We start from the raw sequence: 16,378 nt of genomic DNA on the forward strand, positions 1-16,378 counted from the left end.
GCAATGTCAGTGAGTGTTGTATAAGGAAGTTATTGATCCCCTACCTTATTTGTCTTCCATGATGGCGCACACATTTCCTGCTTATCCGTGCAGGAGAGTCATTTCCCCCTTATGCTTTCCCCCTATACTCACCATAAAGAAATCAAATTACTGTAAGACATCAAGTAATATTGATGATCAGCCTCAATATTATTTATTTGAAATGCTTTCCATCATGTGAAAGAAATACGGTAACACTTTAGAATAACCCTCCTTAATAAACCGTTTATGAAGCATTTGTTGATAGTCTGTTAATCATTTACAAATCATTATCACAACATTTACAAACATTAGTAAGCTATTTATAAATAGTAGTAATGTATTTATGAACATGTTTTCTAATGATCTATAAAAAAAATAATAAGGACATTAGTAAGCCATTTATAAATGAGTATTAATGTATTTATGAACATGTTTCAAATGATTTTCTAATGATCTAAAAGATCGTTTAAAAGGACATTAGTAAGCTATTTGTAAACGAGTAGTCATGTTTGTATGAACATGTTTCAAATGATTTTTTAATGATCTAAAAGATCGTTTATAAGGACATTAGTAAGCTATTTGTAAACGAGTAGTCATGTTTGTATGAAAATGTTTCGATTTTCTAATGATTTGTAAGATCATTTATAAGGTATGTGATAATGGTCTGCTCACCATTTATGGGTCATTATGAATAACCTTTGTCATGCATAAGCTATTGTCTAATTCATGAGTGAAATAATATATGTTAGCACATGTAACACCTCAGTTTATGCTTAATATAGGTTTTTAGAAATCATTTATTAATCATTAGTAAAGTGTTTTGTATGGGTTGATATAAAGCGGGCACTATCTTTACTTTATAAGCATTTACAAATGGCCCGTAACTGAGCAACATACTATAGAAACCATTTACTAATCATTAGTAAAGTGTTTTGCATGGGTTGATATAAAGTGGGCACTATCTATACTTTATAAATGACCCGTTACTGAAAGACATACCATTAGTAGACACTTCTGCAGCATCTGATGTAAAGTGTGACTACACACATTCTCCGTCAAAGTCTCCCAAAATGACCTCAGACGTTAAGATGTTAAACATATCAATGGCAAAAATACACAACACAGCATCGGGGAAGTGAAATATTTATTTGTACATTTTTGAAATATCATAACTTAGTCGTCCGAATGCCCTATATTTGTGCTTTTTAGCCAGCCATTTGTTCCATTCAATAACTTTAAGGCGATCAGAAAGCAAACTCTCTGTTTGATTTCCGGTGAGCCTCCAAATCTGCTCCTTGTAGCCTACCCTCAATATTGCATTTGATTTGTGGCCTTAACAGGTGCTTTTTATGCAGCCATTTTGATGAGCTTCAAACTTCGTTTCTTTGCACTGAGCCTAGAAATAAGATCCTGCAGTTTCCTTTTTAATCTAGTCATTTAATTTAATCTAGTCATCATCCAAAATGATTGCAAAATATGTGAAACGATGTGGGCTGTCATTATTAAATTAGTATTCCTACACACGCATTTAATCTGCCACACAAACCAATCTAACCTCTTACTCTCATTCAGATCAGTAACGTAAGGAAGAAGGAAGTACAGTGAGGGTTTATGGTACAGTCCCGCCAACTGTTGTCCTTCGGCCACAAATGTCTCACCAGAAAACAAAAATAACGTTAGTTAGCTGACGAGTAATACATTCAAAAGTTGTTAAGAAAAAATGTCCAGTTTATTTATCTAATATTTCCATCACATGAAAAAATTAAACACGTAACATGAATTACTTTGATTTGATACCCATGAATAGTTCCTACAGCGTTGAGCAGACGGGGACACAAAATCAAGTGGCACTGAGTTTCACAACACGAGGGAGTCGGGACACAAATACTGCACAATGGAACGTGCTCATACTCGGTCTTGTTCAACCTCAAAAGTAGCTGGCTCAAAACTTTCTAGACCATCGGGAACAATGAAGAGAAATATCCCTGTCATTGATGAATCCGTTGCGGAGGACGTAGCGGAAATTTCTTCCACCGGTGAGTAGCAAGCCAATCTAATGCACATGACTGAGCCGCAGTGGTTAGCTAGCTAACCAACTACTAACATTAGTGCTAGCTAGCTTGCCATTGACAGCTATTGATAGCTAGCATTCACTTGTTTCAGCTGTCTCACTCCCGAGTGTCGTTCCGACATGCATTAATGTACTTATTTACTACCTAGCTAGTAACCTACAAACCTATTTCCCTTCTTGCTGAATTTGCATATAATTTACCTTCATTATTGGAAATTAGCGGTGTGAAAATTTGATTTTATGGACTATATCATAACGATACCTTAATTCTCATCCCTGGTTACATAGCTGAGATAGCAGTAGTAGCCTATGTTAGCTAGCTATCACTATTTTCCTTTTAGCCATTTTTGTGCAGAAAAATGAATTCCTCCTACCTTGAATAAACACACATGTACATACTATATATAGCTATCTTGACATTTGTCTGCTCTAGGCTTGTTCAAACTGCAAATTATATGTCTCATCATATCTCACTTTACGGTAGCCTACTTAAAGCTACCCAGTTTGTGTGTAGCTCTCATGTTGTCAATACATTGACAGTAAAATAAATGAAACTTATTATATGGATGTTGTTTTAATAGTCTGTTTTATTCTTTCCCTCAAACATTTAGCTATGACCACAGTGGCCCCAAATGCACAAATAACTGCAAAAAGACTACGCCATGAGCTGGAGATGGCCAAACAAAAAGTGGCAGCAGGAGATGCTCAAGGAAGTGACCAAGGAGAGAGACTTTCTAAGGGAACAACTGGCTATGAGTAAGTCATTTTGTCATGTTTGACAATACACTTGGAAAATTGAACATTTAACATATCCTGGGGCCATGATATTGGTTAAACAGATATTTCACTGAAATAGGTTTTCTACTTATATTTTGACTTAGGACTTAGATTTATGCCGGGGGAAAAAACCTTTGTTAAAAAATCAGATCAGTGGACTCAGACATTTGGACCCCACTGTATATATTTTTAATACGGTAAATAATAAAACAAAAAAACAGTAAAGGGTTGATTTTGAACTGAGAAAACTATGTTCCAAAGACCATCACACTTAGTAGTGTGCCACCCACATGCCTATATTTTTTACTAATCATCCTCGGTCAATGTCTGTTTTTAACAGCAATAAATAGGACAAGGGCGTTCCATCAGAGGACAGCACAAGTCCCTTACAGCAAACCACTTCCGCCGCTTCAGCTACTTTCTCTTCTGATTCCTCCGACTCGTCATCCAACTCTTCATATGACTCTTCCTCCACGGATGAGGGACGGAAGAAGAAAAAGAAGAACAGCAAAACAGTAAAGAGACGGAAGCAGGGGAAACGGGGAAAGAAAAGAAAGGAGCAAAGTGTTTACCAGAGAGGTAATAAGAATACAGTGGCGGGGGAAAGTCTACACCCGCTTTCAAGTTTATCAAGTTTGATCATTTAATTAGTAGAATATATATGATGTGCGCTGTACTCATTTTACCTTCTCTAATTTGAAGCTCGAGATCCTGAAGTGGTGGTCCGATACCGAAAGGTGTTGAAAATCTGCCAGGAGGGAAGGACCATGGGGGCTGCTTTCAGAGCTGTGGGTGTTGACCGCAACACTATTGTCGTGAATGCCCCAATGGCAGAACTTTGCATTGCTGCCCCAGAAACATTTGCAGAGCTCAGAGAGAGGTGCTCCAAGAAGGAGAAGCTCAGTTGTTTTACACAAAGGTGTAAAGATGCCATTGAGGGTGATGACAGCATTATTACAAAAATTAAAGCGTTCAAAGAGTCTGGCAAACTTCTGCCAATAAATAAAGGCAAGTGACTGGCGGATCACCTTAGTTGTATTTGCATTGTTGCATTTTTGTTGTTGTTCTTGTTGTATTTAGCAGATTAGAACGCATGGTTAAATGTGCATGTATTGTTAGTGTAGTTTTTTCAAATAAATGTTTTCCAATTTCACTTTATTTCCTCGATGCTGTGTTGTGTGCTTTTGCCATTCATATGTTTAACAACTTAACGTCTGAGGTCATTTTTGGAAACTTTGACGGAGCATGTGTGTAGTCACACTTTACATCAGTTGCTGCAGAATTGTCTACTAATGGTATGTCCCTCAGTAACAGGCCATTTATAAATGCTTATAAAGTATAGATAGTGTCCCACTTTATATTAACCCATGCAAAACACTTAACTAATGATTAGTAAATGGTTTCTATAGTATGTTCCTCAGTTACGGGCCATTTGTAAATGCTTATAAAGTATAGATAGTGTCCCACTTTATATTAACCCATGCAAAACACTTAACTAATGATTAGTAAATGGTTTCTATAGTATGTTGCTCAGTTACGGGCCATTTGTAAATGCTTATAAAGTATAGATAGTGCCCGCTTTATATCAACCCATGCAAAACACTTTACTAATGATTAATAAATGATTTCTAAAAACCTATATTAAGCATAAACTGAGGTGTTACATGTGCTAACATATATTACTTATAATTAGACAATAGCTTATGCATGACAAAGGTTATTCATAATGACCCATAGATGGTGAGCAGACCATTATCACACACCTTATAAATTATCTTACATATCATTAGTAACTCATTGAAACCTGGTTGATTAATCATTTGTAAATGATTAACAAAATGTGAGCAGACCATTATCATATACCTTATTAATGATCTTATAAATCATTAGAAAATCGTTTGAAAAATGTTCATACAAACATGACTACTCGTTTACAAATAGCTTACTAATGTCCTTATAAACAATCTTTTAGCTCATTCAAAAATCATTTGAAACATGTTAGTACAAACATGACTACTTGTTTACAAATAGCTTACTAATGTCCTTATAAACGATCTTTTAGATCATTAGAAAATCATTTGAAACATGTTCATAAATACATTAATACTCATTTATAAATGGCTTACTAATGTCCTTAATAAAAAATGTTATAGATAATTAGAAAACATGTTCATAAATACATTACTACTCATTTATAAATAGCTTACTAACGTTTGTAAATGTTGTGATAATGATTTGTAAATGATTAACAGACTATCAACAAATGCTTCATAAACGGTTTATTAAGGAGGGTTATTCTAAAGTGTTACCAGAAATACACTGGTTCTCTCTCTGAGAAATTCTAAAAGCGAAATCTGATTATTTTGTAAAAAATAAATAAAAATGTATCCACTATACACAGAATATTTCTTTCAGGCAATAGTAAGTCTTATGAAAGAATACCCATATGCATATACTATGAAATTGGAATCAGCTTTTTAATTGTAATTAAACAATATTTCATCATCATGTCATCATAAAATCAAAATATCATACAGCAATTGTATATTAAGGACTTTTACTGTTATATGTGGGTCTTGACTAGTCTCTTTCTGTATTGGAAGAGGCCCTAAAACAATGCTTAAAGTCTGGGCTCACCTCCGTAATGTATTTCTGTCTGGCAGGAGTCTGTCTTTGCTCATGCATGAAATAGCAAAAGCAGAAGTTCTTTTGGTGTGTTGATCTTTCTCCCGCTCCAACTCTGACGGGGCTTTTATCTTAACTCTGGCGCCATGACTGAGGGGACGAAGCCCAAGAAGCCAAAGCACAGGGAGAAAACTATTGCAAATCCTTAATGGGATGTCAACATCGCATACTCTAGTACCAGAGAGAACAAAGAATGTAAAGCTGAAGCGACTTATGTAGTCGCTGTCGTTTCCCTAATTTTCCAAAGTCAGTCATCCTCGGAGACTCTGTGTATCTCGATTCGAACACTCTCACTCACTCTTTTGCTCAGTTTCCAGTCACCGAATGGAGGGACGTGAGTGCGCTTGCCATGGACATTCTGAACCCATTCCACCGATACAATGAATCCCTAAACATTTCATCCTTGCTCTGTTCTTCTGGTTTCAAACATTCACACTCTCTCTAACACTCAGTTTCCAGTCACCAGATTGGACATGTGAGTGTGTGTTTGCCATGGCCTGTTCTAAACCCATTTCACCCGTACATTGACTCCATGAACATTTCATAACGGGGGTCACCCTCAGAAAGACCCCTTACTTCCACACTCTATCCCCCTGACCATCATTAGTTCATGGTTTGTCAGGCACCGCGTGAGCGATGATTAAAAATGAAGGTGCAATGCCGACGGGTCTTGACACCTCTGCCAGTAATTCCTCGGTACTCTGCCTGCAGTTGTGCACACACGGACTCTCTCGACGGTCTCTCAGTGCTATACTGTGTCAAAAGGCTGGCTCTCTCGACAAACCAGACGCCTCGATCCCCAGGCTGTGCCAAGGTCGATGAGTCAACCGCTCTAAGAGAGGCAAAATGTTTATACAGTAAACACGATTACAACTCTCACCGCTAACACGAGTGTCCTTTAACACTAAATGAAAAAAAATCTTTTCATATCGATTTTACACTTTGACAGTACCATGCACATGAGGTCATCGACAGACATACCCAAGCAGACAGCAGACATACCTAAGCAGAGTATTATACTGGAGAAAGATTGATATTTGAACTCAACAGCCAAACAAATATACAAACAAACAGACAAATATACAAACAAACAAACAAACATACCCCTCCCTACAGCGCTCCTTCAGAGGCTCCCCTCCTTAATTCACTAACAGCTGGGCTAGCTGACCAAGAGGGAAACCTGGTGGAATCCAGAGCGTTTGCTGCCCGAGGGCCAATGTGTGACACAGGAGGTGGAGATGGTCTAGAGACGTTCCAGCATAATATGGCATGGAGATGGATGTCTGTTTCTCATGGCTGCAGCAAAACGTTATAATATAAAATATAATGAAACGAACGACATGCAAGCACATAAAGCATCCAACAGCATCCAACACAACGGAGTAAAAACTTGAGAGAGTACGTTTATTTAGATTGATTTTACTAAACTACAGTGACTGACTGTAGTTTTGTATCAGCCAAGCTAATAAGGAAGGTATCATTACATAGCATAGCATTTCAAAGCCAAACTGCGGAGAACAAGATGGTCTCCCAGAGCCGGCACAGACTCTTCAGACAGCCATACTCGCAACTCTCCTGCAACTCTTACATCACAACAACAGCATATCTTAGCAATTTAGAAAATAAGATGACTTTCCGTGGGAAAGTAATTAAACGCTACATTACGTTACATTAATGTGACACAGGTACTTGCTTGCTACCTAACCAGTTGGGATTAGCTATTCCAAACATTAGCAAACGGGACAAACAGTACTTGCCTATTGGTTCTGTTAAATGGTGGAACTATTGTTATCCACCTGTCAAGCGTCCTTCGCATCGGTTTTCATGCCTTTCAACTTATAAACGTCTCTCCACCGTTGAAACGCCTCACCAATATTAACGAGGCTCTTCGCCCTTGCCTGGTCATATAACTTCTTCAATTTGTGCTCTTCAGACCTTCTCCTCCCTTCTCATGGGCAGATTTGTCTCATTGCCTTAGTAAAATTGTTTTTCTCTACCATCACGTCTAAACTGTGAGGAAATACACTGTAAATGTTTAAGCAGGCCTGAGAATTTGAAAATGGAATGAAAAAAGAAAACAAAAAAGTTACAATCAATTATTGAGCCATATCTGTTCACAAACATTGCTGTCTCTCTGGCATTTCAACATCCTATCCACTTAGAGTTGCCAGCTGCCTCTTATGTGATATGATATGTGCAAAACATGGTGTCAACATTAGCATATTGTAAATGGATGTCACTGTCCGTGGTCCTGCCGACGACCTCTATTCGCTAACCCGTATGCAAAGCACAATCTTCAATGTCATCTGAGACGTATAGTAGCATGCAAACAATGGCCACGACACTGACAGACAACCTGACCTTTGGGTATTGGATGGTACTTTGACCTGCAGCCCCTGCAGTGTCACCTCCCTGACCTTACTCTCCCCTGGGCATGGCAGACGACACCCACGCACACACACACACCCACACACAGACATACACACACACACACACACACAGACATACACTTTTGACCTGAAGGGAAGCTGAGATTCCTGTCCGGGGGCTCATACATGTTTAGGGGAGATTTTGCCATGCATTATTTATGTATCTATCCTCTTTCTATTCTCTCTGTCTCTCTCACTCTCTCTCTTCCTTTCTCGCTCTCTCTCTCCCACACACACACACACACACACACACACACACAGACACACATTTTCACCTTTTCTTGTTCTGTTTTCTTCCCTCCTTTATCTCTTTCGCTCTCTTTTCTCTTCCACCCTTTCTCTCTCATCTCTCTCTGTCTTTCCTTCTCTCCTTGACAGTCCGTGTGACCACCGTGGCTCTGTGCATCCAAGCATGCTTGAACAGCCCCATTGCCTGCCTGCCTGTCAGTAATTACAGGAATGGGCAAGCCCAGGCCGTATGTATACACATTCCGCTGCATGGGTGTGGGGGGCTCGTCACAGTTTAATGATATAATTTGTTACTGAGACTTACTTCTGTTTTTTCCACTCTTGCTGCAGAAGGCATCCCGTTCGGAATAAAAGAAATTCGCTTTTGAGCAGACTCATAAGAATGGATGGAGTGAGCGCTCCTGCAGCATTGTAAAATTCCTATTTAGCTCGGTGGGAGGGTGACTTCGGGGATAAATACGCAAACAATAATCAAGCATATATTCTCGTTCTTACTGGTTAAGTGCCTGCCATAACATTCAGCAGCTGTTGAACCACAAAGGCTGTAAAAGTCTACTCGGGGTACCTAAGGGTAGATCAAGGATGCACGTTTATAGCCAAACCCACTGAAGCACCTCGGATGGCACCCATAAAAGCACAAAATAAGACATCGCGCTCAAATTGGTTCGGCCCTTCCGTTTATCTTCTTTTACTCTCTCCGTCTTTCACTCTTTTCCTTTCTCTCTCTCTTTCTTTGAAAGTAACCTCATCCAAACTCCTTCATGTTCTGATTAGAGAGTCTGTCGCCCATTGCTCATAAAGAGGAATTGACTGTTTCTCCAATATTTACCAATGTGTATCTCATTTATGTATCTCGTGTGAGTGCAAGGCTAGTTTAAATGCTAACAGGCAGAAAGCACTAGGCCTTAAGGTACTAAAACACTCAGTTTGGTTTACTGTAATCACAAACTCCGTAGGAAAATGTTCTGATGGGGCACTTACTGTTTAATTTCCCAGAATTCTACATTTGGATAACAGATATTCATTCCGAAATGTGTCATGCTCCCTGGGTCATTTGAATTGCTTTGCCATGATTATTCACATTTTATTTCACATTTCACATTTCACATTTTACGCCACTGGGGTGATTTTAGGTAGCATAATCTAACAAGATCTGAGTGCTATATTGTTAGGGGATATTTCAGATTAGGGAGAAATTCCACTGCCATTTTAGGGCAGTTCAGAGACCGGTTAAGAGCCGCCCCAGCCTGTTTAATGCTAAGAAATCAATTTGTGATGAGCGTAAGCAGATGTTATGCCGGGGCGGAGGGAGGGCAGCAAGGTTTGTCTTATCCATTTGAAATGGGAATACCATGGCATTGTACCTCCATAATCCAGAGAGAAAAATACATGACTTTCCATACATAAATCTAGAGTTATTGACTGTCAGCCTCTGATATGCTCCCCGAGACAGAAAAGGGAGGGGTTGGTTAGTGCCATTTCACAGTTATTAAACATGAGCATTTAAAGCCACTAGGCCTACTCACATGCACTCCCTCCAATACGCTCAGACTAGATTAAATTGTCGCATGTTGCAAGAGAACGCTGTGTAAACAGATGGGATGAGCACATGCCACTCCTGTTGAGTGATCACTGACTTTTATCCGTACTCTTGGCAGGTTCCACGACATGGAGCAGTGATGCAGACTAGCAAACCTGCAGCCAGTCTTACTGTATGTACAGTGAGTGCATTATTGGCATATGGGAATATAAAGAGTCATTGACACTAGTTCGACACTGATGTAATCCTATGTAAAAGCAGATGTTTTTTTTTTTTAATCCTATAAGACCCTCTTTGCAAATGTAATGTAGGTAGATACACATGCAATTCACTTGACCGTTTGGCTTATTCCATACATACAATGATGTTGCTACAGATCATTCAGCATGAACTTTGCCCAAACACTAGCCTTGTGCTTCAGAACCACTTAGTTTGATCTCTGTGTTTATCATTACTGGTTGCCAGTTTTGCTATTCATGCATTTTGCCCTTCTGTGCTAGCTATTATATGAGAGTCTTGGAGACATGCTTTCTTTGTGTTTTCTATGCTAAGGTGCATAATATTATTATTGTTCTTATTATTTGTACTATAAGTAATAATAATCGTAATAGTAGCAGTATTATTTTAAATTTTATCTAAAAAACTACAGGAAACTGCTTTCCCTTTATCCTTCCATACAAATGGACTAATCATTTTTTGAGTCCATGTACTTTAATGCAAGAATTTGATCCAGTTTGAATTCAATGCGTGGGTGTACTGAGCTCAAAAGGGTCACATTTCAGTGTGTTCAATGGACAGTCACATTGATTTTCCATTACTTTATGAGAACCTGTGCATTAAGCAGACATTTTACAACAAGGTGACTCATTGTTTAGTATGGTGAATAGACACATTTGTTCATTTCAGACTCTTCCAGCAGGAATTGAATCGCTGACCTTGGTCGAGCACCATACTCCGCCAACCCAACCATGGAAACGCTATTTATCAAATGTTAACACTTTTATAGCCTTGCCCTCAATAAAATTCTACAGCACATTGCTTCTAGTAGGTACCATTAATGATACAGCGCCCTTTTGTCATTACTGCAAGCTAAATTACAAATGTACACATTTGATTTCTTTTTCACTTCTATTAGATGTTGTTGGTAATAGTCTGCACATACAAAAGCCATATTTGTCCTCGTCTGATTGACTTTATATTTTGTATGAAGATTATGTGTACATTATCGTGTTTTGGAAGCTGGGTGTGTGTTTTGGTTTAAGCTTGTATTCCCAGGAAAACTCAGCAGTTGCAGTTGACTCTTCAGGATTGGAGGGTTGGAAAGAGATTGCTGCCGCATTGATTCTGAAATGGTGAAAACACAAGACTATGCCAAAATGAAAAACCTTGGGGGTGAACAGGGATAAGACTTTACTTGTGTGAGTGTGCATGGCTATACCTGTGTTTGAGTGAAGGTGTGTGAAGGTGTGTGTCTGTCTGTGTGCATAATAGTGTAACAAGGTAACTCAAAACTGGTTTAATGGTAGGGTCCCATCACGATCACACGGCCCTGGGAATGCCATTTATTTGACACTGAGCACACACCAGTTGCATGGCCGACATGACGTCTTATACACAGTAATGACACACACCATGTCGTCTTATACACAGATATGACACACACCCTAAGGTGTTATACACAGTAATGACACACACCCTAAGGTGTTATACACAGACATGACACACAGCATGACAGTTATATATAGAGCAGTGGTTCTCAAAGTGGGGGGTGCGAACACTCTCCAGGGGGGGCGCGATGTCACAGACGGAGAAAAAACAAAATCTACCGCCGACCTGTCACTGGTTAGTGAAAGCTCCCTCAGTGGCGAAATTCAAGGGGCTGGACTGACCCAAACAAATCAAATACTGTTTTGCTCCTGATCCACCAATCAAAACGGAGTCTTATCATTTGAACGCGAGTTGAATCTAAGCTTCCGAGTATTAAAAAAAACGCAGGCATGGTATGCGCTAACCCTGAGACGACAGGCAGAGTTTGTTCAATTTCTCTTATTTCCTCTATCATTCAGATATTCATTGCTTTATAAACAGTATTTTTAAAGACTCACTTCCTTAGTAGTCCCTTACTGCACTTGCAGTAGGTCTATTCGTAGCCTATTCTGATGAGTAATTTGCTCCACAATCTTTTAAAAAAGCTTGTAGCCCCGAGAGCTAGCCTAGCTAGCTACCTTCTTCCAACTACAGCTAGCCCTTTTCTCCTTAACACCTACCTTTACATTTTTTGATCATCCACCGTGTTGCAACAAATAAAACACCAGCACTTGAATACTATTTTGTGCTGTCCCTGTCTACATTGTGTACAGTTTGTTTAGTTAGGAATCATTGCCTAGCACAGCCTTATCCATTATTCGTGTGCAAGTCGTTCACAACCACACATACAAGAACACGACGTTGAAATTAGAACTTTATTAACTTCACACACACTGTATCAGCAAATAAACACAACATGGACACGTTTCTGATTCGTAAAAGAGAAGCCTGTGGACAAACGTGATGGCCTCCAGCAACAACGAACCACCATGTCCAAGCATAGCACTGTCTCCAAGCAGTGTCTGGAGGCATCTTATGTAGTTGCTCATAGAATTGCTAAGCTTGGCAAACCCCATACAATTGCCGAAACACTGATTTTGCCGGCCACGCAAGACGTGTAGAATAATGATAGGTATTGCGCTGAGTTTAGCTCCTATGTCAAACTACCGTTCATTCGCCTGAGTTCGGGATCCACTCTCTGCTCAGCAGATGAGCTGTCAATAGACATGAAAGAGCAGCTGAAGAGTGACAGTAGACTTAAGCATCTCCCCTCTTTCGTCATTCTGGGTAGCAATGATCAGCTTTGCGACATAGCCTTAAAAATGCTCCTCCTTTTCGCGTCGACATATTTGTGCGAGGCAGGCTTTTCAAGACTGACTGCGCTCAAAACTAAATACCGCGACCGCGCACAGATCGAGGATGACCTGAGGATATGTTTGTCAAACATTGCCCCAAGATTTGAGGACCTTTACAGTGCAAAGCAGGCTCATGTCTCACATTGACAGACCTGTAGGATTTTTTTTGTAAAGATCACAAGAGGCCCATAATAATACCAGTATCCTAATGATAGCAATAATTATGATAATAATAATAATAATACAATAATAATAATTGGTCGATAATCATTAATTATAATAATAATAACATAATGATGGTGATAATAATGAATAGCCTACTAATAGGCATACTATTACTGATAATAATAATAACAATAATAATAATAATAATAATAATAAATAGCTATAATAATTGTCTGTATGGGCCTTACAATAACAATAGCCTAACCTTGACATGTCAGGCCTATCAATAACAATATGCTATCTATCTATATATGGTGGTGTAGTTGAGGGCGGTGGCGGCGGGCCGCGGGCGGCAGGGGGGAGGGGGGACGGATGGGGGGCCCCAACTACCCCTAACCAGCTTTGGGGGGGCCCAGCTTGCAAAAGTTTGAGAACCCCTGATATGGAGCATAAGTTGGCTAAGCTAAGGCATGCATGACACATAGACGAACTAGTAAAAGGAACTCAAAAGGAAGGCAGAGTTACATTAATCCAGGAACGATATCAAAGCATTAAGGGGGGAACTAATTACAGTCTCCTCCTTCATGTTAGCTCACAGAAGCATGCAGCACCCTACCACGCTACAAAAGAAAAGAGAGTGTAAAGGCAGAATTTTTTTTTTTACCAACGATGGAAAACACAAGGCTGGAAGGCATATACCTGTCTGATCATTTTGGGACAGTAGAATACATTAGAGTGCTAAATATTGCGGAAAAATCCAAATCCAAATATTATTAAATATTAAATTACAATATTACCAATCAACATATAAGACATCTGGCAGATGTAATGGCATGGCACACGAGGAGTTATATGAATAGTTAATGAATGAACAGCTTATTAATACAATAAACTGTAAGTTATATATATGTTATGTAAGGTAAAAACCAATGGATAAGTATAACTGTAAATAATAACAATTGATTAAACAGACTCAATGCCAATTAGACCAAATATACTTAAGTGACCAAATAAACCTGACACACCTGAATGCATGAGATGGAGAGAACATCAACCCAAATCTGAGATGAATGAGTGAGAGAAATGGTGAAGGAGAGATAAACAGAAAGAATAGAGAGCAGGAGCAGAGAGGATCCCCAGGCTCAGAGATAAGAGAAGAGAAGAAGAAGATAGAGAATAACAAAAGTAAGAGCGAATGTTACAAAATATCTGCCTTTATATCTCAATACCCGTTCCATGCATCTGCCACAAACCAATACTATTACCCTTTTCCCCAACTAATCCCTTGATTGGTCATCCAGAACTGACTAGCACAGATATGTCAACAAGACTGATTTGCATCAAAACTAAAGTGATCGATCCCCTTTCTAAAAACACAATAATGTGCAGATACTTAACATTGTCATGAACTAGATTCCCATTACCATGATCAGACTACTGCCCATATTGCAAGGATCATTTCAAGACTACATGTGAATATGTTACATGCACATGCATTTACACATAGATTCAGATGTCAGGGATCCTAAGGTCAGTTGTGTGCCTAGGTGGTGGGGGATGCATACACAACGCTGGAACCGATTTCTCCCTCGCAGTGGGTGGTGTGACGGAATAGCCTAGATGTGTCAGGGCTTTTGTGGGGGCCCTTTGTTGTGAGATCAGAGATAAGTCCTCTGCTAAACCGTCATTTCACCTGCTGGTCAGATTTTGGAAATCTGGGGGGCCCATTTTGTAGATTTGATCACTTACAAAGTGTATTCCTCCTTACAAGAGAGACAGACAGACAGACATACAAAATGAGGGACAAAGAGATTGTGTGTGAAAAGGCTTCAAGATGCCACTGCTCAATACGTGCTTCTCCACTGCAGGAACCCAAGGCACTTCCCAGGTGTTCCCGAACGTCTACAGGAACGGCCTCCTAATCAGCCCCTTCGAGCCTTTCTGTTTCCAGTGCGGTGCAGGAACTATGGACCTACGTAGCCTTGAGAGAGCTGAGATCCAGACTCTTGCCCCTGCACACAAACAGCCTCTCAGCAGTGGTTAACTCAGCTATCACAGCACTCCTCCGTCTGCGCAGGATACAGCTTTTTATGCTCATTACAGCGGGTGAAAAATCATTGTTCAAAAGGGGGCCTGGATCCACCAAAGGCTCTGTAGTGCTGTGAATACTGTAACTGAGAGAAAGTGAGAAGATGGTGCTATGAATATTGTAACAAAGAGATTCTTGACTCTTTAATGATGGTTGTGTCACAAAAAAGTTCTCTAATGAGGAGGGACTCATTTAGGTCGACAGATGGATTCATAGATTCGCAGACAATCAGACAGACAGACAGACAGATAGATAGATAGTATTGTATAGTGTATTTGGCATGAACAGATTATGACGCCTGTTATATTTAAGCACAATGTAATCATATAATTTCCCACAATGAAAAGTTTTACGGAATTCTTAGTATTAAGTCATGCACTTATGCACTCAAAACAACTCCTCGGCACCCTGACCTCCGAACAGCGGTAGAGACTTCCATCATGAAAGGCGGATCTCCGCATGGCAAATTGTAGCCACCCTCTGAGGTGAGGCTACAGGACAAACAGAGTGTCTGAAAATGTGCTAATCCCTGCTTTTAACTGTACCCAGTATGAGTGACTCGAGGCACATTGAGAGAGAGAGACAGGGAGGGAGAGAGTGAGACAAAGAGAAAAGAGAAGAGAAAGAGGTGGAGAGTGAAGATAAAATGGTGGCCGTGAATCTCTATGAGCTCTAAGGAAACAGAATCATGTTTTCAGAGCTGGGCATAGATAGAAAGAGGACGTGATCCATATGTTAAATGTACTACTCCCCTAAATTCATTTGGAAGACCTTGTTGAAATTCAGTCAGTAAATTTAATCTGAACCAAAATCATTTTAACATTGGATGAAAATTAGACATTGGCGAACAGTAAATAGTAGCAGTGAAGCGTTTCCTTGTGATTTGGGTGGCATTCAGATATTTAAGGCGCTTTAGGCCTCACTGACAGCTATAGCCTTCTGCGTGTCTGGAGAGCGAAGATTACTGAAGCCATGACCTTTTACTGGGTAACTATGCTTCCCAGCGGCAGCGTGCCTTGCACAAAAAAATACATTGTTTATTTGTTTCCTACCCATTCACTCTCTCTTTCTCTCTCCCTCTCTCTCGTTCTCTCCGCATTATTTATTTCATGTTTCCAAATCATTATTTTCCTGCAAGTTTAATTACGCCTTCCTAAATGAGTCTAGCATGAAAAAGCTTACTTTACCCAATTAATTTCACATAAATTAGAACAGAGTTCCCTGATACACGCTTGTTCTTTATGGGCATTAAGCAGCATAATTTATTCTGAGGAAAAAAATAGGGACACAGAGGGAGGAGAGAGACTACAATGACAGGGGTAACCATGTCGGATATGGAGGGGAATGGTGCAGAAACAATTTGATTAGAGCCTTATAATAGCAGGATACTCTTATAAGCAAAACAAATGT

At 39.6% G+C, this 16,378-nt stretch overlaps 1 long non-coding RNA gene across 1 annotated transcript; it reads left to right on the plus strand.

Annotated features, from left to right (window-relative positions):
* The first annotated feature begins 2,579 nt into the window (after nt 1-2,579).
* LOC116223518 lies at nt 2,580-3,988 on the plus strand. Its single transcript, XR_004165123.2, has 3 exons — nt 2,580-2,848; nt 3,210-3,448; nt 3,572-3,988. It is a non-coding gene; the product is annotated as an uncharacterized LOC116223518 (long non-coding RNA).
* Nucleotides 3,989-16,378: the final 12,390 nt, after the last annotated feature.

Source organism: Clupea harengus, chromosome 14 (genome assembly GCF_900700415.2).
Source record: "Clupea harengus chromosome 14, Ch_v2.0.2, whole genome shotgun sequence".
In the NCBI taxonomy this organism is placed as follows: Eukaryota; Metazoa; Chordata; class Actinopteri; order Clupeiformes; family Clupeidae; genus Clupea; species Clupea harengus.